General features: G+C 45.8%; 1 long non-coding RNA gene across 1 annotated transcript; it reads left to right on the forward strand.

The window, feature by feature from the left end:
• The first annotated feature begins 8676 nt into the window (after positions 1-8676).
• On the forward strand, positions 8677-10303 carry LOC142046249 (uncharacterized). Its single transcript, XR_012655136.1, has 2 exons — positions 8677-9038; positions 9688-10303. It is a non-coding gene; the product is annotated as an uncharacterized LOC142046249 (long non-coding RNA).
• Positions 10304-24746: the final 14443 nt, after the last annotated feature.

Genomic DNA, 24746 nt, shown 5'->3' on the forward strand with positions numbered 1-24746 from the left:
TACTGGGAATGACCGGGAGTCATTCCTATTTTTACCCAGGCGCCCCGCCAGCCTCACCTGAGGCCAGCCAGGAGCACTCACAGGGCTGATGTTGAAGACGGATATCAGTCATATTGCACCATCTGCCACCGGGAGGGGAGAGGAGCCGGATACTGCTCTTCACTGCTGCAGCATCGCGTCTACCAGCAGCATTCAGTAGACATAGGGTGACATTGAAAGAAGTCAAGAAACTATTTCTTTCCCTTTTCTTTCACGGGTGGGGGGGGAGTAAATTGACGAGCTATTCCCTGAACCACGCCGGACAATGTGTTTGACCCTACAGGCATTGGGAGCTCAGCCAAGAATGCAAATACTTTTCAGAGACTGCTGTGGACTGTGGGATAGCTGGAGTCCTCAGTACCCTCTCCCTCCCTCCCTCCATGAGCGTCCATTTGAGTCTCTGGCTTCCCGTTACGCTTGTCACGCAGCACTGTGTAGCCTGGAGATTTTTTTTTCAAACGCTTTGGCATTTCGTCTTCTGTAACGGAGCTTTGATAGAACAGATTTGTCTCCCCATACAGCGATCAGATCCAGTATCTCCCGTACGTCCATGCTGGAGCTCTTTTTTTGGATTTGGGACTGCATTGCCACCCGTGCTGATCAGAGCTCCACGCTGGGCAAACAGGAAATGAAAATCAAAATTTCGCGGGGGCTTTTCCTGTTTACCTGGCCACTGCATCCAAGTTCAGATTGCTGTCCAGAGCGGTCACAGTGGGTGCACTGTGGGATACTGCCCGGAGGCCAATACCATCGATTTCCAGCCACACTAACCCTAATCCGATATGGTAATACCAATTTTAGCGCTACTCCTCTCGTCAGGGAGGAGTACAGAAACCGATTTAAAGAGCCCTTTATATCAATGTAAAGGGCCTCATAGTGTGGATGGTATAGCGTTAAATCGGTTTAACGCTGCTAAAATCGGTTTAAACGCGTAGTGTAGACCAAGCCAAAGAGTCTGCATCACTAACCTAACAGCACTACCACCATTTCTTCAAGACTAAAGCTCTGAGACTAGGAAAAAAGGGTAAGACTGTAACAATGCCACCTCTTGACTCCGACCATAACAATATTAAAGGTAATTATATTCATTGTCTCCTTAGTATCTTTTTCATACAACTTAGCACTGTGGCTGCCATAGGGAAGTTACAGGTTGGAGTTGAAAATGGATGTGCAGCATTAGAGAGCCTGGGTTAGCTCCACAAAGGAAGCTTTAGGCACTTTGCCACCCAGTGAAATCCACAATCTGAATTAGGTGCCCAGGCTCCCTATAGAATGCATGGGAGGAGTTAGGTGTCTTAAGAATGGGATTCACAAATGCCAGTAGGCTGAGCAGGGAGCTGTGTAAGCTAGCCAATAGGAAAAGCTGAGGAGAGAGTTATGGCTAAGCCCTACCGCTGAAAGGGAGCTACTCGCCTACTGCCACATCTGTGACCCCTCTCCTGGAGTTGGAGGAAGTGCCGTGTTAATAGCTTTTAACCCAGTGGTTAAAACACTCCCACAGGATGTGGAGAGACCAGGGTTTGATTCCACACTCTGCCTGATGCAAAGAAGTGATTTGAAGTTCACCTGCCTCCTAGGAAAGTGCACTAATGGCTAGGTTATGGGGTTTTCTGGAACAGGTCACTCTCAGGGCAGGCCTATGCTGTCGCTCAGGAGTGTGACAAAACTTTCCCTCTTCCCCAGCAACACAAGCTGCATTGTCTACACTGGCGCTATATCAGCGGGAGATGCTCTCCCACTAACATAGCTTATGCTTCTCACTGAGGTTGAATACTAATGCCTATGGACGAGCACTCTCCTGTCGGCATAGTGTGTAGTGTCACTTGTCCTCAATCTCTCCTGTTTAAGCTGTTCCACTGTGTATAACTATTTAAATATGCTTGTGTCAGACAAAGTGAGAATTCCTTTATAGCCCAGTGACTCTATAGACCACTCATGTGGAACACCCAGATTACAATCTCTTTACTCCAGTGAATGCTTAGGCTTACCCTCTCTTCAGCATTTCCTACTGGCTCCTGCTCAGCGTGCTGGTTTTTGTGAGTTCCATTTTTGGGTACCTAACTTTCCTTACGCATTGTGTAGGGAACCTGGGTGTCTAACTCAGGGCTGTGGATTTCACTGGGCAGTGTGGCACCTAAAAGTTAGGCACTTCACCCATCGAGCAGTGAAACACCTAAATCCTTATGTGGATCTAGCCCTAGCCTATAGAAGGTGTCCACAATAGAAAAAGAAAAATTGCAGCTGTCAAGCAGCTGGCAAAATGTGTTTCAGAATGGAACTCCTGGTTTAGCTGGCTTGGGTGATCCTGCTCACCCAGGAAGTGCTACAGCTGGTCAGATCATGTGGTGGTATCATTTTCATGCAAACTCAGACAGAATTTTAAAAGAAGTAGGTCTTGGAGATTTACACCTCATCTACAAGTAATCCAGTTACATTATGGTTAAAATTCACAGTGCCTTAGTGTACAACTGTAACAGGGCTAAAAAGCCTTTGACTGTCCAAGGCAATGATCTAGGTATATCCCACCAGCACTGAATGTAATCAGTCTTATGTGGCTTAGTGGACTTGCTTATGCCTGTAATATCGATAGGGTCCCAACTGTATCTTATAATAAAGATTTGGTGTTAGGATTGTTCTGTCACAGCATGTCTCAGGCAGCGTGTCATTGTTCTCAAAGCTACAGACACCACAAAGAGGAGTGAAGGATTTCTTCTTGTCTCAAAAGTAAGGTTTAAATCCCTTTCTTGAGCAGGTACTGTAATTAAATCTGAAGGAGTGGAAACGCGGAACCGAAGTTTTAGGACGCCATGTATTACATCTTGAACAGATTAATAGGAGAATAAAACAACAGTATTTCAGCTGCAGTCAGCAGGTCATTAATACTGAATTTTGGACAAAGCATTCTCATCTCCAGGCAGCAGAACATATTTACCAGGACAGCCTGCCAATTCAATTGGCTGGATTTATACGTTGGTGTGATCTGGTATTGTATGATAAATCATTCCCTAGCATCAGCTGACAGCACTGAATAGATGAGTTAATCAGGAGCTACTGGAACCTGAAATGTTTATGAATCATTAAAATAAATCTGAATGTGCTATGACTAGAAGAATAAATACATTCTGGTTGGGTGCGATAATTTGTTCCCCAGCTATGTATTTCTTTGGGTCCATGAAAATAAAAAGAAAGTCCAGAGCTCCTGTTCATTTCTTTTCTCTTGTCCTGGTGTTCTGCAAATGATTTCTTGATCAACTGTAGCGTCTTTGGGTAGATTGCTGAACACGTCTTGTTGGCTGCTAAAAATGAAGTGCATAAAACCAATGCAATTTGTATTCATCTAGCATCTTTCCTATCACAGTTTCACAAGCTACTGTACTGTATACCTCTGTGCAAGCATATCTCACAGGAAGCAGCCATACATATGGGAGAAATAAGCATATAAGAGCCAAGAGCAGGGCTGTACTTTAAAGGGAGGAAGACTGCATTGCGCATAGTGAAACTGACAGAAAGTAAGGCTTCAGTATCAAGTGTGTTAGAAGTGATAGAGGGAAGATATACCTCTAGAATGGGGGCTAAAACCACCAATTTCTGTGGGGGGAGGATGTGTGATGTATTTTGGTAACTATTATGTCTTTCTTTAATTTGTACGATATATTTATATCCCTACGAACTCTGCTAACTGCAGAGACAGTCAGTCTTTTTGAAAGGCAGAGTTGCTGCATTATGCTACACAAGAGACAAACTGTGTTCTCTCCTAGTGATTTTCCTTTTACCTGCTTGTTTTGATATTTGCCTTAATCTAAAATTTACAAAAAGCATACAATTGAACTGTGTGAATGGAAAAAAACATCGAAATAATGCCGGCAAAAAAGCTTAGATCTAAAACAACAAAGAGCTCAGAGAAAGACAAACAACAGAAAAGCAGTGATACGGGTTAAAAACAAAAGAAGGGCGTAAGAAAAGGGTGTAACAAAGAGTGTAACAAAAGAAGGGACCATATGAACTGGAACCATAAACTCACTGAACGTTAAATCTCGCCAAATGAGGATCAATCTAGCCTCATCATCGTATCCACTCATTATACTCCACACCCGAACATCGCCATTATATGAACAACATACCCTCGTATCTCAATGTCTGTACTTTGACCCGTTAACCTTTTACCGCCAATTGGGGATAGTGCAGATTATATATTCCTTATGCCATCCGATCTTAAACCAAACTTCGCACCCCTTGATAATCTGTATGTTATTCCCTGATAACCAGAAACTTTTACGTTTTAACTCTGTACTGGTCCCTTTTTTTTTTAACATCATCTATAAAATTTTTAAACGTGTTCCTTTTCTGTACGTCAAAGTATCACCCTGGAATCCCCATATTCATCAGAGTGATATGATTATGATATGTTTAGCACAGAGTAAGCCTTGAGAGGTAGCATTTTAAAAGTCTTCATCTGTTGAACATTAATATCCTGTTGGATTGTATGTACTATCATTGTATGTGAAGTTATGAAGCACTGCTATATGTGTTACTGAAATATGCTGTGAGGTTGGGAGATGCTCACAGCCAGTCTTTCAGTTGCAGCTAGGGTGATCAGATAGCAAATGTGAAAAATCAGGACAGGATGTATTAGGTGCCTATACATGAAAAAGCTCTGAATATCAGGACTGTCCCTATAAAATCGGGAAATCTGGTCACCCTAATTGTAACAAAGCACCAGCCAGACATGTGCTGATGGCCCATTGAAGGGAATCCACCCTCCCAAAGGCCATCCCAGAGAATTCTCAGTGAGAGCACAAAGCCAATGGAGAAGCCAATGGAGACTGCCTGACCAATAGGGGCTGCCTAACTCCCATGTCACAGAAAGGATCTTTCCAGAAAGCTGGAAGAAAATATAAAAGAAAGACAGTGACATTATCATCTGGCCTCTTTTCCCCCTCTCCCACCTCAACACCTCAACGAAGGTCTGGATGACAAAGATTTTGAACAAGGGAGGGGTGGCCCCAGACTGGAAGGGAGTCCCAGCCTGTATATGGAGGAACTGTAACCTGCTTGTACCATATCTTAGGCTGAGACATTGTTTGATTCAACCCTTGCTTAGACTAAAAGTTTAGGATTTAGAATGCATGTTTACTTTCCATTTTCTTAAGGTAACTATCTCTGACCTTTATGCCTACCATGTATAGTTCAGGCTACATTTTATTTTTAGTAAAAGTCGCAGACAGGTTATGGGCAGTAAACAAATATTTATGGACAGTGACCTGTCCATGACTTTTACTAAAAATTAAAACTTCGGGGGAGAGTTCAGGGGCCCCACAGTTCCCAGCCAATGGGAGCTGTGAAGCCAGTCCTCCTGGTGAAGGCAGTGCACAGGGCTGCCTGGCTACGCCTCTGCCTAGGAGCTGAGTGAGGGGGATTTCACCGCTTCCAGGGAGCCCCCCAGCTAAGTGCCATCCAGAGCCCACCTCACCCCATGCAAGGCCCCAGCCCTCTGCCCCCTCCTACACCCAAGCTCTGCTGCTGGTGGGAGGATGAGGGGAAAGGTGCAGTGACCCAAGACTGCCCCAGAAATGGCCAGTGTGAATGGCACAGGGGATGCCTGAGCTGCTCCAGAGCCTGGTGCACTGGTTGCTGAAGAAGTCATGTAGGTCACAGAAAGTCATGGAATCTGAGATTTCCATGACCTCCATGACAAAATCACAGCCTTACTTATAATCACTTAAAATCTACCTTTCTGTAGTTAATAAATCTGTTTTATATTTTATCAAAAACTGTGTTTTTTGGTTGTAGTGCTTGGGAAATCTCAGATCAGGTTAACAAGAGAAGTTGCACATCCACTAGCCTTTTGTCAGAGTGGTGAATTAGGTAAGCAGCTTACACTGGCCAAGCTTCTGACCAGTGCAAGACAGTACAGTTCTATGGTGCAAGGCTGAGGGGAATTGGCTGGAGCCTCTTTACTGATGACTAGAGAATAGCTAATGTGACACCAATTTTTAAAAAGAGCTCCAGAGGTGATCCCAGCAATTACAGACCAATAAGTTTGACTTCAGTACCAGGCAAACTAGTTGAAACTACAGTAAAGAACAGAATTGTCAGAAACATAGGTGAACATAACTTGTTAGGGAAGAGTCAACATGGTTTTCGTAAAGGGAAATCATACCTCACTAATCTACTACATACCCACTAATTCTTTGAGGGGGTCAACAAACATGTGGACAAAGGGGATCCAGTGGCTTCAGTACTTAGATTTTCAGAAAGCCTTTGACAAGGTTCCCTCATCAAAGGCTCTTAAGCAAAGTAAACTGTGACGGGATAAAAGGAAAGGTTCTCTCATGGATCAGTAACTGGTTAAAAGATAGGAAACAAAGGGCAGGAATAAACAGTTTTCAGAATGGGGAGAAGTAAACAGTAGTGTCCCCCAGGGGTCTGTCCTAGGACCAGTCCTATTAAACATATTCATAAATGATCTGGAAAAAAGGAGAGAAAGTTATGTGGCAAAATTTGCAGATGATACAAAACTACTCAAGATAGTGGGTATTCACCCACGAAAGCTCATGGTCCAATACGTCTGTTAGTCTATAAGGTGCCACAGGACTCTTTGCTGCTGCTCAAGATAGTTAAGTCCAAAGCAGACTGCAAAGAGCTACAAAGGGATCTCACAAAACAGGGTGACAGAACAACAAAATGGCAGATGAAATTCAAAGTTGATAAATGCAAAGTAATGCACATTGGAAAACATAATCCCTATACACAGGAAATGATGTGGTCTAAATTAGCTGTTACCGTTCAAGAGAGAGATCTTGAAGTCATTGTGCATAGTTCTCTGAAAACATTCACTCACTGTGCATCAGCAGTCAAAAACTAACAGAATGTTGGGAATCATTAAAAAAGGGATAGATAATAAGACAGAAAATATCGTATTGCCTCTATATAAATCCATGGTATGCCCACATCTTGAATACTGTGTGCAGATGTGGTCACCCCATCTCAAAAAAGATCTATTGGAATAGGAAAAGGTTCAGAAAAGGGCAACACAATTATTACAGGTAAGAACAGCTTCCATATGGAGAAAGATTAATAAGTTTGTGACTTTTCTACTTAGAAAAGAGATGACTAATGGGGGGATATGAATAGAGGTCTATAAAATCATGAATGGTATGGAGAAAGTAAATAAGGAAGAGTTATTTACTCCTCATAACACAAGAACTAGGGGTCATCAAATGAAACACTTAAAACAAACAAAAGGAATTATTTCTTCATACAATGCACAGTCAACCTGTGGAACTCCTTGCCAAAGGATATTGTGAAGGCTAAGAATATAACAGGGTTCAAAAAAGAACTAGATAAATTCATGGTGGATAGGTCCATCAATGGCTATTAGCCAGGATGGGCAGGGCTGGTGTCCTTAGCCTCTGTTTGCCATTATCTGGGAATGGGTGATGGGATGGAACACTCAATGATTACCTGTTCTGTTTGTTCCCTCGGGGGCATCTGGCATTGGCCACTGTTGGAAGACAGGATACTGGGCTAGATGGACCTTTGGTCTGACCCAGTATTCTCATGTTCTTTTGTTCTTATGGTTCATATGTGACTGGGAGATCATTCATATAACTCAGTTGGGTGTATCCCTGCCTGTGGATGGCTGTGTAAGTACGTGCCTATCGGAGGCTTTTAGGTTGCCATCGGCATCACAGAGTGAGAGGCAGCCCAGGTTGATGGGTTTGGGAGGGCTCAGCGGTCCCACTGTCTATGTTGCACTCTGGAGTCCCTATCACAAAGGGAAAAGGTAAAATCTGTGTAGTAGCATAGGAAAGTGACTGGACGTGAGGTGAGAAATGGCTGAGCTTGCAGGGAGCGTGAGGAATGGAGTGCACATTTCTCATACTGTCTTCTTCAACAGACTTGAGAAAGTCACATTAACCTCTCAGTTTCCACATCAGCGCAAGTGCGTAGTAGAACCCCATAACAAGCGCGTCTCTAATGACCCACCAGCTCCCACAGAATGTCAGTTTTGTTAATACAAAAACATTTCTAGTCCTTGAGACTTTCCAATACAACATAACTTGCCACATTAGCAGATTCTCAGCCAAATCCCTCCTCTGCGGGCTTGGCTACACTGGAGAGTTGCAGTGCTGGTGGTGGCTTTACAGCGCTGCAACTCACACACCGTCCACATTTGCAAGGCACATCCAGCACTGTATCTCCCTGGATATAGCGCTGGCTGTACTCTACCTCTGCCTGGGGAATAATGACTGCAGTGCTGGTGATGCAGCGCTGCTCCGCCAGTGTGGCCACCAAAAGCACTGTTATTGGCATTCGGAGGTATCTCAGAATGCCTGTTCAGCCACTCTGCTCATCAGTTCGAACTCTACTGCCCTGGCCTCAGGTGACCCGCCCTTTAAATGTCCGAGAATTTTAAAAATCCCCTTCCTGTTTGCTCAGCCAGGTGTGGAGTGCAATCAGTGAATCTTTCCAGGTGACCATGCCTCCATGCGCCAAACGAGCCCCAGCTTGGAGCAATGGCAAGTTGCTGGACGTCATCAGTGTTTCGGGGGAGGAAGCTGTGCAGTCCCAGCTGCGCTCCAACCGTAGGAATTAGATACCTATGGGCAGATATCAAGGCCATGCTGGAAAGGGCCATGACCGGGACGCGCTGCAGTGCAGGGTTAAAGTGAAGGAGCTGCGGAGTGCCTATTGCAAAGCCCGCGAGGGAAACTGCCGCTCCGGCGCTGCCCCCACGACCTGCCGTTTTTACAAAGAGCTGGACGCGATACTTGGGGGTGACCCCACCGCCAATCCGAGGACCACGATGGACACTTCAGAGCAGGGGGGGGGGGAGAGGGGGAGGAGGAAACCAGAGAGTGAGGGTACTGGGGTGGGGGGAGACACCCCGGAGTCCCTGGAGGCATGCAGCCAGGAGCTCTTCTCAAGCCAGGAGGAAGGTAGCCAGTCGCAGCAGCCGGTACTTGGTGGAGGACAAACAGAGGAGCGGGTTCCCGGTAAGCAGCTTTTATTTTCAGGATGGAAATTTTTCGGAGAGGAGGGAGGGTTCTGCATGCATGCATGCATGCCTAGATGTGGAATAGCCGCATTGATGTGGTCTATCACGTCGCGGTAATCGGCCTCGGTAATCTCTTCAAAAGTTTCAGCCAGAGCGTGGGCAATGCGCTTGCTTTGCAAGTTTATTGGGAGAGCCACTGTGTCCCTTGTCCCAGTCAGGCTAACGCGTCCGTGCCACTGTGCCGCGAGGGGTGGGGGACCATTGCTGCACACAGGCAAGCTGCAAGGGGCCAGGGTGAAATCCGCATTGCTGTAGAAGACCCTCCCACTCTTCCCAGGTGACCCGCAGCGAGAGATATCTTCCAGGATCAACTCCTGTGGAAAATGTTGGGAGAGTGTTCAGTGTAGGTGCCCCCTGCAGCTGTTTGCTTTCCCCAACGCACAGAAACCCGAGGACAGTACAGCCCTGAAGCAATCAGTCCCCCTTACTCACCATTTCGGGGCTCCTGTGGGTTATGTGCGCTCTCTTTGGTATGGGAAAATTATGCTATTGTGAAGAATGTTACTCCTTCACTGTGTGGGAATAACTGTCTGAGATATAAACAATGCTGCCTCTGTTAAGTGTTGCCTTTTTTGCCTTTCCACAAGCAACCTTGAGTTCTCAGCTGCCCGTGTTATCAACAGCTCAAAGACTCCAAAACCTCCGGAAGAAGCCGCGCGAAAAAGCAAAGACGACCTGCTGCAAGCAGTTATGGATCACTCTGCCACAGAGAATCAAAAAGTGCAGGACTGGAGGGAAAGGGAAAGCAGGATCCGCCAGAAAAAACGCAGCGGCCAGGAAGAAAAGCACAAAGCAGCTGATAAGCATCCTGGCGCGCCAAGCGGACTCTATCCAGGCGCTCGTAGCCATGCAGGCAGAGCACTACCGCACCGGCCCCCCCCCCCATCCCAAAGCTCTTTCCCTTGTGCCCCAATGTCAGCTCAAACCCCTTCCCCAGCATCCAGGTTCTTACCACCACCACCAGCTGCCTCCAACACCTGTACGTTCACCAACCAGCCCTGAGAACTACCCTTACCCTCTGCACTCAACCCCCATCACCATGCAGTATAGGCATCCTGAAGTGCAGCAGTCATTGCACAGCACTCCAGACAGGACATATTCAAACCTGTGACTGTACAGTTCCCCACCCCACCCCCCTGCCCTTTTAGGTTCCCAAAATGTTGTGTGTCTGTCAATAAAGTTATTTTCTTTTCAATAAATGAATTCTTGGCTTTGAAAACAGTCTTTATTATTGCAGAAAGTCAAAGATACCTTAGCCCAGGAAAGAAACAGGCACTGCAAATCAGCTTAGGAAAAACAGATTCCTACTAACATTGTAACCACTGCACTTCACTCCCGTGCAAGGCACCAAACATTACTGTTGGTTTTCAGCCTCAAATTCCTCCCTCAAGGCATCCCTAATCCTTGAAGCCCTGTGCTGGGCCTCTCTAGTAGCCCTGCTCTCTGGCTGTGCAAATTCAGCCTCCAGGCGTTGAACCTCAGGAGTCCATGCCTGACTGAATCTTTCACCCTTCCCTTCACAAATATTATGGAGGGTACAGCACGCGGATATAACCGCAGGATGCTGCTTTCCCCCAAGTCTAGCTTCCCATACAGAGATCACCAGCGCCCCTTTAAACGGCCAAAAGCACACTCCACAGTCATTCGGCACCGGCTCAGCCTGTAGTTGAACCGGTCCTTGCTCCTGTCAAGCTTCCCTGTATACGTTTCATGAGCCAAGGCATTAACGGGTAAGCGGGTCTCCAAGGATCACAATGGGCATTTCAACGTCCCCTACTGTGATCTTCCGGTCTGGGAAAAAAAGTCCCTGCCTGCAGCTTCCTGAACAGGCCAGTGTTCCGAAAGATGCGTGCATCATGCACCTTTCCAGGCCAGCCTGTGTTAATGTCAATGAAATTCCCCACGGTGATCCACAAGCGCCTGGAGAACCATAGAGAAATACCCCTTCCGATTAACGTACTCGGATGCTAGGTGGGTGGTGCCAGAATAGGAATATGCGTCCCATCTATCGCCCTCCACAGTTAGGGAAACCCATTTGTGCAAAGCCATCCACAATGTCCCTGCACGTTCCCCAGAGTCACGGTTCTTCTTAGCAGGATGCGATTAATGGCCCTCAAACTTGCATCAAAATGATTCCAACGGTTGACTTTCCCACTCCAAACTGGTTCCCGACTGATCGGTAGCTGTCTGGAGTTGCCAGCTTCTGGACTGCAATAGCCACCCGCTTCTCCACCGGCAGGGTAGCTCTCAATCTCGTGTCCTTGCGCTGCAGGGTGGGGCGAGCTCAGCACACAGTCCCATGAAAGTGGCTTGTCTCATCCGAAAGTTCTGCAGCCACTGCTCGTCATCCCAGACTTCCATGACGATGTAATTCCACCACTCAGTGCTTATCTCCCGAGCCCAAAAGCGGCGTTCCATGGTGCTGAGCATTTGCATGAATGCCAGAAGCAATTTAGTGTCATACGCCCCAGGCGACTCGCTATCATCGTCGGACTCCTCATCACTTTGGATCATAAGGAATAGCTCAACTGCTAAATGTGATGTGCTGGCAAGACTCATCAGCATACTCCTCAGCAGTTCGGGCTCCATTTCCCACAGAAATTGCACTGCACAGAAACTGTTGAGAGAGTCAAGATGGCGCCAAATGTGGACGGAAAAACAGGGATTGCTGGGATGTGAAGCGATGCATCACGGGGCGTTGGGACAGGAAGCAGAATGACCCGCAGCCTCCACCCCCTTCCCACAACCCACGGCACCAAAATGGGACAAGGTGCTCTGTGGGGTAGCTGCCATAATGCACCACTCCCAACAGCTCTGCAAATGCTGCAAATGTGGCCACACTGCAGCACTGATAGCTGTCAGTGTGGCCACACTTCAGCTCTTTCCCTACACAGCTGTACGAAGACAGCTGTAACTCCCAGCACTGCACACCTGCAAGTGTAGCCGAGGCCTGCAGAACTAGTGTGACCCAGCATGTGGTTCAGTGCCCTGCATGCCTACCTCCAGGAGCAATCTTATTCATGGTATCTTAATGTAAATCAAATCTACATGGTGAATTGCTCCAGCAGGTGCTCATGGCAGAAACATAGAACAGCATGAACATAATGGTCCCTTCTGATCTTAACAATTCTGACTCTGTGATTATTTATGCCTAATCCTCTTCCAAGAATTCATGAGGGAACTTCAAATGTTTTTCTTGCACTTTTAATTTCTAATCGTTCCTGAATCATCCATCTTTTTGCCCCTTTCATTCCTCTGAGGTCAGAAAATCTTTTACCTTTCATTCCTCAATTGGTTTCTTTTCCAAACAATGGAGTTCTGTTTGACAGGAGCCTGTCTTGGAGCAAGACTGGGCCAAGTACCACTTCAAACAGATGGGGGTTTCCAAAGAATCCAGGAGATTTTCTCTTCACAGAATTCACAGCTTCCACCTCTGAGCTCCCTGTCACTGGATCACAAGAAGCAACAGACAACAGTATAGGAAATCTCATTTTAAGGGTTAGTTCCAGAAGATGAGAGAATCTCTGGTTTCTATTGACAGTTTTCCATGGTAGACAAAATCATAGGAAGGATGGTACTGGGCTCAGAGGCATAGGCCTCAGGAGAGTACAATTTCTGGCTTTGCCACAGACATCTTGTGTGACCTTGGATAGAGTCTCTTGATTTCTCTGTGCCTCAGTTCCCCAGATGTGAAACAGTGAGGATACTTCCCTAACTCATAGACTATAAGGCCAAAAGGGACCATCGTGATCACCTACTCTGGTCTCCTATACATTGCAGGCCACAGAATCTCACCCACCCACTCCTATAATAGACCCCTAACCTCTGGCCAAGTTACTAAAGTCCTCAAATCATGATTTAAAGACTTCAGGTTACAGAGAATCCACCATTTACACTAATTTAAACCTGCAAGTTTCAGAGTAGCAGCCATGTTAGTCTGTATCAGCAAAAAGAACAGGAGTACTTGTGGCACCTTAGGGTACGTCTACACTGCACGATTATTTCGAGTTAGCTTAAACCGATATTACAAAACAGATCTAATAAAATCGGTTTAGCGCGTCCACAGTGGGATCCCGAAATCGATTGTTTGCGTCCATGGTCCAAAGCTACCATCGATTTCAGGAGCGGTGCACTGTGGGTAGCTGTTCCTCAGCTATCCCATAGTTCCCACTTCCGTGTTGAGAGCACAGTGCCTGATGGGGCAGAAAACACTGCCCCGGGTGGTGCTGGGTACAGCCTCACCCCTCCCTTTGTGAAGGCAGCAGACAACCCTTTGGCGCCTTTTTCGCGGAGTGCATTGAGCAAACGCCATAGCACAGCAATCTTTCCCTTTTTTTTTTCACGTGGTGGTGGGGGGAAATAAACTGAGGAGCTGTTCCCTGAACCACGCCAGACACTGTGTTTGAACCTACAGACATTGGGAGCTCAGCCAAGAGTGCAAATAATTTTCAGAGACTGCTGTGGACTGTGGGATAGCTGGAGTCCTCAGTACCCCCTCCCTCCCTTCATGAGCGTCCATTTGAGTCTCTGGCTTCCCGTTACGCTTGTCACGCAGCGCTGTGTATCCTGGAGTTTTTTATTCAAACGCTTTGGCATTTCGTGTTCTGTAACGGAGCTGGATACAACAGATTTGTCTCCCCATACAGCGATCAGACCTAGTATCTCCCGTACGGTCTATGCTGGAGCTCTTTTTCGATTTCAAACTGCATCGCCAGCCGTGCTGATCAGAGCTCCACGCTGGGCAAGCAGGAAATGTAATTCAAAAGTTCGCGGGGCTTTTCCTGTTTACCTGCCCGCTGCATCCGAGTTCAGATTGCTGTCCAGAGCGGTCAGTGGTGCACTCTGGGATGCCGCCCGGAGGCCAATAACGTCGATTTCCGTCCACATGAACCCTAATCCGAGTTATCACTATCGAATTTAGCGCTACTCCTCTCGTTTGGGAGGAGTTCCGAAATCGATTTAAGGAGCCGTTTAACTCGATATTAATGACGACGTCGTGTGAACGGATACAGCGTTAAATCGGTATATCAGCCATTAAACCGATTTAAAGTCGCAGTGTAGACCTGGCCTTAGAGACTAACAAATGCTGAAATAAATTTGTTAGTCTCTAAGGTGCCACAAGTACTCCTGTTCTTTAAACCTGCTAGTAACCCTTGCCCAATATTGCAGAGGACGCAAAAGGATATTCTGAGGATAAGGTCATTAATATAGGGGAAACCCTCAGACGGTGAACTGATATGCCATAGAAAAGGCTATGCTCAGTACATGACTTGTCCTAACTGAACCTGGCAGTATGCAAGGCCCATTTCTGCATGGAGGCTCTGACACAAGAGGTCTCAGAGGACCAATTATGTTTCATTGATGACAAGATTGAACTGATAATGAAAAATCTCACCACAGAGTTTGTAATTACATTTTTAATCCCACTTTTAGACGTTTCCCAGATGTATTTTTAGCCACTGTGAGTTTCATTGGTTGCTTTTTAAAGTCACTTCAAAATTAGCTAGTGTGTAAATAGGGAAGACAGTTTAAAAAATAATTACAGTACAGGATAATAATGTTTGCAGTCCCACTATATCAGTAGAGTGTTTAGTGTCATAGCACTGAATTATATAGACAAGGAGCCAAACTCACAGCTATCCTAAATTTGCACAATTCCATTGACATCAGTGCTTCTGACAGTGATATATTTGGCACAAGGACTACAAATCATAACCGACCGGGTTAATTCAAAGCCCAGACCTTACCAAACAACTGATCTAGACATGAAAATTAAAATGGAGATTATGAGCAGTAAGCCACAACACTGCTTTCTGCTGAATGGTGGGATCATTTACATCTGATTCTTGCCAGCAATTGAGAGATTTAATTTTAATATATTTATTTATTAAGTGCCACAACAAGCTAGAACAATGCTTTACACTTGATTGGCCATATCAAAATGTCAATTAGCCATAGTAATAAATAGTACCAGAAGGAGGTCTGATATATTAGGTATTTTTACTGGTTTCTTAGTATATTTCTTTTTATGGAATGAAATTAGACTAGAGATTTAATTTTATAATTTATCTGAAAAAAATCTCTCTCCCTGCCTCTTCCTTTGCAGCTAATTAATTTTTTTTCTGCTGTTTATAACTTATTTCATTATCTGTTGTGGAATAAATTTAGTGGCTACCTGCCAGTTTACTAATATCCACTGCCCACTGCCTGATGGTATCAAAATCACAGCATCTGTTCATTTTGGTCTTCAAAAAGCTTCCAAAGTATCTAGGAGGTTCAAACTGCAGCTGGTGGGGTTGGCCAATATATAGCTATGTATATTTAATCTCAAACATTTTTAGATGCTTAAACTTTTTTTAATGTTTTTTAAATTATGTGTATCATTTGATCACATCTTTCTCAACTGCTCATCGTGTTACACATAAATTTACCTCAGTCATAAAGACACCTGGTATTATCTTAATGAATATAATAATGGTACTGTACTTGTACTGTACAATGTTTTTTAGTGAAGATTCTTTTAGTTGGATTGTCAGTTTCTCCAGACAGCAGACAAGCTGTATCTGGGTACTTCCTGGGTACTTACAGGGGATGTGTTGTGGCCATCTTACAAAGACAGCAGTTAAGGTGAAAATGCCAATAACTTGCTCAGAAAACTGGCCAGAAACATATGGAGTGCCAATGCCCAAATGTTACGCACTTCAGCCATGGCACTTTGTTATTCAGTGGTGGAGTATTGCACTCTAGTTTGGTCTAACTTGTCTCACACAAAGAAGACTAGCGTACAACTAAATTCCACCATGCGTTTTATTTCAGGTACACTTAAATCTTCTCCTCTACCATGGTTGCCAATTCTCTGCAATATTGTTCTGCCAGTGTTCACAGAGAGGAAAGCGTAGCAAAGCTCATGACAAAAGTGCATGATATGCCACATCTATTGTTAATTAAAGACTTGTTTAATCAGCCACACGGTCGTCTGCCCTCACATCGCCTGTTGTGCATAATTTTACTTCATAAGGGGCTTATAGTAGAGGATGCATGACAAGATTCATGGTCCACAGAAAAAGTGGCAAATAATTATCTTGTCTCACACCCCACTCAGCGACAACTTGGGTTTGATTTACCGTGAAGGGAGTGGAGGCTCTGAACCAGTTTTGTACCTGACGTGGAATTTGTGCTGCAGCAGAATTTCGGTGGAATTTTAGAGACAGTCCATTATGTTAGTGTGGGCAGCCACAAACCATAACACATATTGTTGATGACTGCAAAATGATTCAGCTTCTTGGAGGTCTTCACGCCTTGAATATTGGTGATAAGAAAGCTGTGGCTTGACTTGACTGGACTGCATACACCAAATATAAATATAAGTGAAGAGTCTCACAGCATTTCACAGTCATTGGACCAAATTAATCTCCAGTGGAACACCACTGAAGTCTTTCCCAACTGCACCCTTAGATGACATGCATTATCCCCATTTTAAACTTGAGTAAAGGGAAGAGTTAAATGATTTGCTCATGTCACTTATGGATCAGTGATAGATCTGGGACTACACCACTGGATTTTTTGTGAAAAAATCTTATATAATTTAATGGAAAATGATAACCTCTCTCTGCCTCCTTTTGAATCATTCTGTAGAATTTAATAGAAAATTATAACCCTGCAACAAAATTCTATAGCCTTCAGAAAGGGTATTATTCTCTATTAAATTCTAGAGGTTTTCAAGAATAATTTCTTTAAAACCCCTATTACATGCCTATTGCCTATGGCACCTGTTGGTTCCCCCTCATTACATTTTGTACAATGGCTGACTCCCTGTTCTAACCACTATATTCTTCTTCCACATTATGAATAACATACTGAAAGGAACTAACGGCTTTCCCATAATGGGTTGTTGGTGCGTAAGCACCCAGACTCTCATGAAAGAGTCTGGGAACGCCTACACTAGAAGTGTTACAGTAGCACAGTTGCAGTACTGCGGATATGCCACTGCAGCATAGACATTTGGTATAGTTCCATGATTGTGAATCCATCACCTCAAGAGGTGGTCACTAGGTTGACTAGCCTGTCATTGTCTGTAGCTGCTGCATTTAACTTCACAAGCTAAAGAGGCACATGCAGCAGCCAGACAAGACTGCATAATTTGCCTTAGGCATTCCAGCCTTTGTTTCACCAGCCAAACACTGGACTCCAGGATGAGTAGTTACTGAAAACCAATTTCATCACATATAGGATCCTCTAATCCCAGGAGATCAGCCACATAGCCAGGTCAATAAATAACTCAGATCTTATCCCATGAGCATGCTGTTGCCAGTCCTTTAGTATTTAATATCTAGAGGTTTATTTATGAGAGAAAGGAAAGAGGAGAGTTAAAATGGTCAGAGAAATCATATACATACAGTCATTGCAAAGTTCTTGGATCAGGTTTGTAGCAGTGATGTTACAGGCTGCTGGCTTGTAAAGTCTCTGATCATTTCCAAAAGATTGGAAGGTCCTCGGTCCATAGTCAATATGCTCCTTTTAATGTAAGTCCATAGTCCATAGATCAGAGAAGGAAAGAGACAAAATGGACATGCTTCCAGGGTCCTTTATACCTTGTCCCATGTGGAGAGGATGCTGTCAGTCTTAGGCTATGTCTACACCATGGACCTTACAGTGGCACAAGGTCTCTTGTGTAGCTGTTCTATGCCGGTGGGAGAAAGCTCTCCTGCCAGCATAATTAAACCACCCGCAACAAGTGGTGATAGCTACGTTGGCAGCGAAGTTGTCCCACCAACATAGCGCTGTCCTCACTGGTGTTTTTGTTAGACTGGGTTGTGGGTGTTTTTGAGAGTTAAATGTTCTTTAATGGGTCATCAACTTGAATGTTCATTCACAATGTGCTGGCTAGACTGGAAGTAAATTACCTTGTGAGTGTCACCCCAGGACAGACACATTTGAAATACTGGCACAAAGTCAACATTCATAACTTCAGATACATGCAAACAATATACCCATACTCAGCAAATCATAACTTTTTCATATGACACTCTTTGTATAAGATTTGTTGCAATTGTCTAACAAGGGCAATATCAGTGATGTAATTGGTCATGTTTCAATCATACGGCATCACAGGCCCTCACCAAAGAATTGCATACCTTTTCCCAGAGAGAAACAGGGGCACAGACAGCTGCTTCGTGAGACAGGGCAATGGTGCCTGACCTGATTTTCTGCAAAAGGGAGTTGCTTGGGGGCTGTCATTTGCCCACTGTGTTTGAGGAAAACGGGGCTGGTGTACATTTTGTAAATAAACAAAGTACAGTAAGAAAATACCTGACTTCATGTCACTGATTTCCACTCCAAGTAGGAAATTAACCTACAAGCCATGAACATCTGTTGTAGGCAAACAGACAACAACAATTTATCAGTGAGAGGCTGAATTAATAATTGTTACAAGAAACAATACATGATTTCTTTGGTGTTTTCCTCCTTTGCTAGTTATTTGGGTGATATTTAAAGTGCTGTGGGGACCAAAGAATGAAAACCAAAATCCATTAGAGAAAGTTGCAGCAGCTCTGTTCTTTATGCAGTACACTAAAATGACCCTTCCCTACTGCTATTGACTACTGTCCATCTATAGAGTACATAAATATTTAGACCTCTTTTAAAGGCTTGATCCTGTGCCATGTAAGTCAATGGGATATTTGCCATTTACTTCAATGGGAACAGGTTCAGGGCCTACAAGTATACAGCCCCCTCCTAAACTCCTTTACTCATGCGTTTGGTCCTTACTTTGTGAATAATTGTATTGCCTCAATGGGACTATCTGTGTAAGGAGCACTCATGCGAGTCAAGGTTTGCAGCAACAGACCTATATTCAGTATCTTTTCACAGAATCACAGAAATGATAGATAGGAAAAGACCTAATAAATTCCTAGTCAGTGACTCTGCCAATACATGATTATTTCTTATAGTCTGTTTTCTTCCAGAGCTTTTGTCTGGCCTAAAAATTGAGGGGGTAGCTCAATGCAGTCCATGTTATGAAAATAGTGGGATTTCAGCCTTAAGAGCTGTCAGTCCAGCACACTAAATTGACGCAAAAAGGTTAAAAAAAAGAGTTATTGATAACTGGCACTTCCATAGCACCTCTCCTTTAAAGATATCATATGCATTAAAGTTCAGCTTCAGAAGACTCTGTGAGATAAGCCCATTTCACAGATTGGTAGACTGAGGGAATGTCTACACTCAGTACTTAATTTGTGTAAAAAAAGGGGTTCTGGGGCTTTCAGTGCTAGGACATACCTTGTATACCACTAAGCCCCCGCAAGCACCAGCATAAATTAAGTTCTGTCTATACCACAGCAGCACAGCTGTGGTGCTGCAGCTGTGCTACTGTAGCACCATAGTGTAGACACTTCCTACCTCATTGGAAGGGTTTCTCCATCAACATAAGTAGGAAATTCTTCCATTGGCCTAGCGGCATCTGCGGAGTGGGGGTAGGGTAGGTTGACATAACTATGTCACACCGGGCACAAAATTTTGCATAGCCCTGAGCAATGTAGTTGGGTTAATCTAAGTTTTAGGTGTAGAATAGGCCTCAGACGTTAAAGCCCAATCCTGTGAAGTGCTCAGCACCACAGCTGGCTAATGAAATGAAGGTCATGTGGCCAGTCAGAGTTGGCACAGAACCAAGCAGTCCTAACTCCCTGTCGGCTGTTCAGAAAACCAGGTCTTCATAGGCTAAATGTCAGCTACTGTATGCTATCTTTCAGTTACTAGTGACTCCATCACTATGGCAAGATTTTCTAGTAAGAAATCTCAGTTCCTGACCAAACTGCATTAAAAAAGAAATATTTAAAATTCTGTTAAAAGACGAAAGAAATAAGATTTGGCGGGGGTTCAGTGCGGGTGTGTGGTTTGTTTTTTTTTTTTTTGGTAATGGATACTTGGATTTTGCATTTAAAAAATGAATAACATGAAGCAGCCAGTTATTTCTGCCACTGAAGATTAATTTCTATGGCATTATCAAATGTAATCCTTGAGGAATTAATTGCATTTATATTTCATATCTTAAAACCAATTTATATAATCATGCAATCTGGAACAGATAAGCCCATTCGTGGGAAACCGCTATCTCTCACCATTATCTGACTCAGACTCAGACAGGTTACAGCCCCCTGGGAATAGAGGAGCTCATTGAAATGCCATTTGTAATGCAGAATGACAAATCCTGGAGCCAGATTGATAATCTCAGAAAATTCTATACGAATATTTGGTCTGCCTCAGCAGAAATGATGAATGGCCCAGTAGAATCAGGACACGGTCCATTGTATTAATTACTGCACAGAATTGTTAAATACAAACACCAAAGCACTGCAAAGGCCCTGGGTAGAGGCTGTGGGACTGAAAGACAGGGCAGGATTTGGAATGCTGTTGTCTGAGTACAGAAGCAAAAGGGACGCCCAAGAGAGGGTGCTGGAAACACCACTACGGCCTCAGGGGAGCTGTGGGCAGGGCTGGATTTCTAATTAGGCACAGTAGGCACATGCCTAGGGGTGCTGGCATGGGCGATGGGTGGATACCTCCCTTTGGGGAGACTAGCCCCTGGCTCCACCCCTTGTGCCCATGCCCTCCCCACAGCCAAAGCCCCGAGACTGGAACCACAAGCCCTCTGGCCTGGAGTTCCCTCCACCACAGGAGCACTTTCTGGAAAAGCCCCAGACTGGCTAGAGTCCAGAGCACCCCCACCTCAGCTGGCGGAAGCCCTGAGCCCACCGTCCCCCAGGAGCCCTGGGCTGGCCTAAGCCACGCCGTGCCTCCCTTCCCCACAGCCAACCCGCCCAAGGGAAAGGCTTCTGTTACTTAGACACTTTTGATATGCCCTATGCACGTGGCATAATAAAACAAAAACTTCACTGCCAAACCCCGCAACCGTGGATCTGACGGCAGCCACAGCCGCAGCCACATCAAGGAGGCAGAGCCTCCCCAGGCCTGTTATACTCAATGCCCATGGGCACCTAAAAGTTAAAAGTGAGTTAAAAGTTAATACATAAAGCTCCCCAGCAGGCAGTTGGACTCCTGGCATGGGTTGGTGGCCTCCCAGCATGTGGGACTGGGGCATGGTGAGTGTCTGAGTCAGCCCACCTGAAGGTGCTGTGAGCCGTGGCCAGGCAGGTCAGCTACTGAAGATACTGGGAGCTTCCCAGCCCCTTCCCAATATTGGCTGCCACACTGCCTCCACACCATACCAGGAAGGGAGATGGAGGGGAGCGGCTGACGCCCCATTCACTTGCATGGGCAGAGCCAGAGCATGGCTGCCGTGCCAGGCTGTGGGAGGGGCAGAAGACATCCAGGGACCGCTTGCTGTGGGGAGAGGTGCAGTCCCCCACCTTGCGCCTGCCTCACCTCGGGTGGGAGGGTTGCGCCCTGGCTCAGGCTGGGAGCACCATGGATGGTGGATGGTCTCATGCCTTCTCGGGGACTTGACTGTGTTTATATTTCTTTTCATTTAATTTTTTACAGAAAACGCAAAGAGAGGGGGCACTGAACATGCTGTGCCTTGGAGCACATAAGGTGTAAATCTAGCCCTGGCTGTGGGTAGGACAATGGCACTGAACTGGGGTGTTAGGGGGAGGCAGGAGGCCAATGCCCTCCCACACCTTGAAAACCAATGCCCATCCACTTTTCACCAGGGTGGACCCTGCCTCTTTCCCTTCCCCCCCCCCCCCCCCCCCCCCCCGGCCAGGCCAATGTGAAGCTCAGCTGGGAGCCCTNCCACTTTTCACCAGGGTGGACCCTGCCTCTTTCCCTCCCCCCCCCCCCCCGGCCCTCACCCGGCCAGGCCAATGTGAAGCTCAGCTGGGAGCCCTGGCAGCTGTGGGGAGCTGCGGTGGATCCTCCACCTGCCTGGGGTGCTGGGGATTGTGGGGTGGGGACACAGGCTGGGGGCTGCTCTGGCCTCCACACTGTGGGCAGATGGAGGGTCTGCAGCGGCACCCCACAGCTGCCCACCTGGCTCTTATCATGGCCGGGCTGCAGCTCCAAGGAGATGGGTTGGGGAGAGCTGCATGGGCAGCTGTGGGGAGCAGGACCCTCCACCTGCACTGGGCAAGAGTCTGGGGGGCAGGCTGGGGGCTGCTTGTGGGGCCCCCCACGCTGGAGGGGGGCAGGCTCCCAGGCCCCACTCTGACTTTCAGCTTGACCGGGGGTGGGGCCCCGGGGGGGCAGGGCCTCAGGGGTGGGGGTGGAGGCTGACTCTGACACCCTTGGGGTGGAACACAAGAGACAAGTGTGACAAGAAAGCCACAGCGTAGGCTGCGTATGGGTCCCTGTGGCATAGGTTTCAAGAAGGCCTTTATATTTGTTTTCACCAGCCCTGTAGGAAATTAGCTGCCTATCAGTGATCACCCTTATAGTAAACTCATGCAGAATTTAATAGGAATCCAGCGCCAGAATTTTAAATGTATTTAGGCACCTAAAGATGCAGTTAGGTGCCTGGAGTTGGCTTCCCAAGCAGGACTTAGGTACCTAACTGCACATTTAGACACTTACATCCAAAATTTAGAGGCTCAAAAAGCCTACTCAGCTGTTTCCTAACCCTATAGAGACTTAGATTCATTAGGCACTGACGTTTCTACGCATAACGTGGCACCTATGTTTGTGCTTCTGGGCATATGCACAGCACCTCCATCCTGATACCACTCACCAGCTAAGCTCCAGAGAGACTCATGAGCTAGTGATTCCCCTGCCTCTCTTGCCTGCAGGATGTGAGTCAGTAGACGTGCTCAGAGGACATCTTTTAGCACTTCCATCACATCGGGCCCCACAGCTGGAGGATGTGGTGGTTCTGTTCCCCCTTTTATTGCCTAGCCCAGTGGTTAGAGTAAAATTATGCAGAGAGGAAAAGATGTATTATTAAATGCTTTGCAAAGAGGGATACAGGGCCAAATTTTCAAAGGTATTGAGGTGCCTAAAGATGCAGATAGGTGGCTAATGGGATTTTCAAAAGCCCCCAGGTGCCTTCAGCAATTTTAAAAACCTCACTAGCACAGGTGCCGACTTTGTCCTTTCCTGGGAGGTGCTCGACCCCCACTCCACTGCATCCCCCAAGCTCCCACCCCTGCCCTGCCTCTTCCCACCCCATCCCTCCTCTTCCTGTCCCTGCACCTGCCCCTTCTCCACTCCATCTCTTCCCACCCCATTCCACCCCCTCCCCCAAGTACATCCTGCCCTCGGTCCTCCCCTTCCTCCCCAAGCACTTCCTGCATGCTGCTAAACAGCTGATCCATGGTGGGCAGGAAGGAGCTGATAGGAGGACTGTCAGTGGGTGTTGAGCACCCACCATTTTTTTCCCGTGGGTGCAGGCTGGACCATCCATGGAGTCTGCACCTATGTTCACTAGATACCTGTTTACACCTAAATACCTATAAACATCTGGCCCTTAGCCCTTCATTGCTAAAGTCTGAACTTGTTCCACACACAGAAACCAAACCTCTTGATTTTCCTTGCCCTGTCTCACCTCAATAAGAGCACACATTAAACTGGCTGCAATTGCCATGTCATTTCTTTTTACATGTTATGTTCCACCGACACTGCTCACGTGAAGTCAGTGCAACAACAGAGCTGTATTCCCCAGTCCCCATCGAGCCGCTCTGTAAAGAGCAAACCTCAAAGCCCCGAGTCTCTCCTTCAGGGAGTGGAGGGAAACACCATTGTAAAAAGGGGGAGTGTGGGAGAAGTCATTTAAAATTATTCTAAAGTCTGGAAGCTTTTTATTGAATGAGTTGATTTATTTATTTACGGCCAGCATTGGGTTTAGTCTGTACAACACCCCAAAATGAAAACAGTCTCTGTGCCCAAGACCTTAGAATCTGCAAGACAGTTAGGTAGAAGGGATGCACTGTGAAATCCAGAGGTGGGGATAATTTTTTACAGAACAGCTATTCTGGTATAAACCATTCCAGAGTAACTACCCTGTGTGAACACTATTCTGGAATAGAAGAGACTTTATTTCAGAATACTCTGCTTCCAAAGTGGAAGAATAGTTATTCCAGTCAATTTTCCATATGGATGAGCCCTTAGTGATAGTGATAAATAAATAAATAACAATTAATTAATAAAAAAATAAGAATGGCCATGCTGGGTCAGACTAAAGGTCCATCTAACCCAGTATCCTGTCTACTGACAGCAGCCAATGCCAGGTGCCCCAGGGAGAATGAACAGAACAGGCAACCACTAAGTGATCCATCCCCTGCTGCCCACTCCTAGGCTGTGGCAAACGAAGGCTAGGAACACCATCCCTGCCAATCTTGACTAATAACTACTGATGGACCTGTCCTCTATGAATTTATCTAGTTTTTTTTTGAACCCTGTTATAGTCTTGGCCTTTACAACATCCTCTGACAAACAGTTCCACAGGTTGCCTGTGGGTTGTGTGAAGAAATACTTTCTTTTGTTTGTTTTAAACCTTCTGCCTATTAATTTCATTTGGTGACCCCTGTTTCTTGTGTTATGAGAAAGAGTAAATAGCACTTCCTTATTTACTTACGCCAAACCAGTAATGATTTTATAGACCTCAATTGTGTCCCGTCCCTTAGCTGCCTCTATTCTAAGCTGAGAAGTCCAAGTCTTATTAATCTCTTCTCATATGGAAGCTGTTCCATAGCCCTAA

Source organism: Chelonoidis abingdonii, chromosome 2 (genome assembly GCF_003597395.2).
Source record: "Chelonoidis abingdonii isolate Lonesome George chromosome 2, CheloAbing_2.0, whole genome shotgun sequence".
Classification (NCBI taxonomy): Eukaryota; Metazoa; Chordata; order Testudines; family Testudinidae; genus Chelonoidis; species Chelonoidis abingdonii.